The sequence below is a fragment of the Gorilla gorilla genome, chromosome 13, assembly GCF_029281585.2.
Source record: "Gorilla gorilla gorilla isolate KB3781 chromosome 13, NHGRI_mGorGor1-v2.1_pri, whole genome shotgun sequence".
Lineage (NCBI taxonomy): Eukaryota > Metazoa > Chordata > Mammalia > Primates > Hominidae > Gorilla > Gorilla gorilla.
Window position 1 is genome coordinate 69,083,790 of NC_073237.2, and position 3,348 is coordinate 69,087,137.

The window sequence follows — 3,348 nt, forward strand, 5'->3', positions numbered from 1 at the left end:
CCGAGAAGTCCAAGGTCAAGGGGCCACATCTGTTCAGTGGCTTCTTGCTGATGAGACTCTGCAGAGTCCCATGGTGGCACAGGACCTCACGTGGTGAAGAGGGTGAGTGTGCTAGCTCAGGTCTCTCTTCCTCTTATTATAAAGGCACCAGTCCCACTCCTATGATAACTCATTAATCCATTGGTCCATTATTCCATTAATCCATGAATGGATTAATCCACTCATGAGAACAGAGCTCTTATGACCCAATCACCTCTGAAAAGCCCCACCTCTCAATACTGCCACATTTGGGATTAAATTTCAACATGAGTTTTGGAGGGGGACAAATATTCAAACCTTAGCAAGTAACTAGGAAAATAGAATATGCAGGGCCCCTGGACAGTCAAAATGCCTGACACAACCTAGAAAGGCAGAAATGAAGGCTGAGAGCAACAGTCAAATGATCAACTCAAACTATTTTTTCTTCGGGGCTTCTGAGTGCCTATAACACATCCGAGAAGGTCATCTATTTGAATTTTGGGATATGTGTTTTTTCTTTGAGACATGAAAGAGAGCTGATGACTTTAAAATCTTCATTTGGATTGGTTTATTTTCATAGATTTATGTATCTCCGCCAGGTGGAGTCAGAGGCCAGTTTATTAAAGGGTTAAACTTCAGAAATAAATTTGGTTAAGGATTTTAGTTTCAGAATAGATGAAGGAAAGATAAACAACACTGCTTCTTTCTTCAGATGTTCTTGCTGGAATGGTACCTTGTTATTATCATATCCGCTTTATGTTTTGTCAATGTGCCCCCGTCCTCTGGCTATAACTTAGGACACTTCTGTTGTGAGGAATGGAGACTCATTCCAGCTGGCTCAAGAAAAAAGAATGTTATTATAAATACACAACAAGGAATATCACAGACTTTTTTGGAAAAGGAACAAAATACAGCCAGAGCTTACCAGGAACAGGAGCTGCTCTTTGCTTCTCTTAAGGAACATATGGTCACTCTTATTTCTCTTGCTGATGTATTCATTATTCCTTCATTAAGTATACATACTGAGTCTCTACTATGGTGGTAGGGCCTGGATATACAGGGTAGAAAAGATATTAAATGAGAAGACAGGCATTAAAGAAATAAGCACACACATAAAATTATAAATTGCTATAAATGCTTGGAATAAAATGTGCAAATTTGAAGAGGGAATGTGTGTGGGGACTTAATTACAATTAGGAGGTTAGGGAATAAACCATTATCAAAGTGACATTTAAGTATAAACCTAAAAAGATGAGTAGGAGATGGCCAGATTGACAATGGGGTAGGATGTTTGATTGCTTATAAAGGATTTGAGCCAGAAAGAATTGAACCATTTTCTATGCATACAGGAACACAAGGCTTGTTATTTAAATAGCTTATTATTTTAATATAGGGCAAACATATTTGTGGTGAATGGGGGACATTCTGTCAGAATTAGTGGAAACAGTTGTGGAAATGTGTGAAATATCTATACTGTGATTACATTCAGGTTGGTTCTTTACTTCATATTTGCTTCATGTAGTAATTGAAGATATCAATTGTAAATTTTTTATCAGCCCAATGTTTCCCAACACTTATTCATAATGTAATTTACAAGTGCATGAAAATAACTTGCCTTGCATTTTAAGTTGGCCAGTCTCCCTTCTTCTTGTGGGAGGTTTATTACACTAACTAGCAGATCTGGCTCTCCTTTGTTTCCACTTAAATGGTTACAAGGGCAAACTTGAGCCAGGCATATAAACAGTGTCCAACCTACAAGTGATTCTTCCTTCAAACCAAGTCATTGAGACCACAGCACACCACCTGACATCATCTGGCGTGGCTGTGTACACTGATACATACCTGTCAGAGGTCAGACATACAGTCCTGTTCTTTTTGATCCTTCATATGTACCAGGCTAATTATGAATTAGTATTTTGGCCTCTCTCAGTCTGAATGTTGCTGGTAGCTTTTTTCTCTCCCAGGTCCTGACTTCACAGATAACAATCCACAATTAAACTCATTTATTTAATAAAGCTTCAGTGACAGTAAAGCTTCCTATGTTGATGTTTACTTATAGATTTGGGTAATAAACCAACAGATGGTAGATACAAAAAACTGAGTCACAACAAGCATATCCTAATAGTCTGCTAAAGTAAAAGATTGAATATAAAATAATAACTATTCTATCCAAGCTATCTAAGCCTAGATAATGAAATATTTAAAAACCTTGCCTAGAAAGCAAATATTCCCCTTAGAATTTTTTGAAAAATACCTAGAAAAGTTATTTGAGGGCAGTTTACTTGCATTCCTCGAATTATACAATTGGCAATTTAAACGAAAACTTTCTACTGACCTTTGAAGTCTCTTGAAGTTTTTTTTGCTTGTTTATTTTGTTTTGTTTTTAATTTAAGAAAGAAGAGGCATCCAGCTCTGCCTTTTTCCCTCATTAAGACATACCAACAGAAATAACTGGCTGCATTTGGTCTTAGCCAATATCATATGATTATTTTTAGGGATTTTTTTGGCCCCCACACAGTGCATGGTTGAACTGCCAAAATATAAATCAAGATATGAAACTTACTACATTCTTCAGAATTAATAAATATTTTCCCTGGTTGAAGCAAGACTCCCATAAGCAAATCATCCAAAATAAACTAGATTAATTAGGTCCAGAATGGATAAGATAGAATATTCACAAAGGATAACACTGTATACAATTATAAATATTCATTCCTTTGTGTTGCTAATTTTAGATTAGGTCAGCCTGTGGATGTATTAGTCTGTTCTCACACTGATATAAAGAACTACCTGAGACTGGGTAATTTGTGAAGAAAAGAGGTTTGACTCACAGTTCCACAGGCTGTACAGGAGGCATGGCTGGGGAAGCCTCAGGAAACTTACAGTCATGGCAGAAGGGTGAAGAGGAAGCAAGCATATCTTCACATGGTGGCCGGAGAGAGAGAGAGAGTGAAGGGAGGAAGTGCCACACACTTTTAAACCATTGGATCTCATGAGAACTCACTCACTATCACGAGAACAGTAAGAGGGAAATCCACCTCCATGATCCAATCACTTCCCACCAGGTCCCTCCTCCAACATGTGGGGATTGCATTTCGACATGAGATTTCGGTGGGGACACAGAGTCAAACCATATCAGTGGACATGTAATGAAAATGAAAGAGCCTAGCACACTTTAAAAATGCTCTTCGTATCTCGGTGCACTGACTAAGATGGCAGGGCAGGCTTCAAACGCCTGCTCTATCGGTCACTACTGTGCAGCTAGGCATCCACTAAACTCTTTGTGCCTCAGTGCCCTAACCTATAAAATAGGCATCATTCCAGCTTGTA

The 3,348-nt window shown here is 38.3% G+C and overlaps 1 long non-coding RNA gene across 2 annotated transcripts; it reads right to left on the reverse strand.

Moving 5' to 3' along the window:
- Positions 1-562: 562 nt before the first annotated feature.
- LOC109028266 (uncharacterized) lies at positions 563-2,943 on the reverse strand. Of its 2 annotated transcripts, none has more exons than XR_010130432.1 (4): positions 2,850-2,943; positions 1,861-1,989; positions 944-1,066; positions 563-851 (listed from the first exon to the last, which is right to left on the reverse strand). It is a non-coding gene; the product is annotated as an uncharacterized lncRNA (long non-coding RNA). The 2 variants fall into 2 exon arrangements; XR_010130431.1 differs by having other exon boundaries at positions 563-855.
- Between the last annotated feature and the right edge of the window lie 405 nt (positions 2,944-3,348).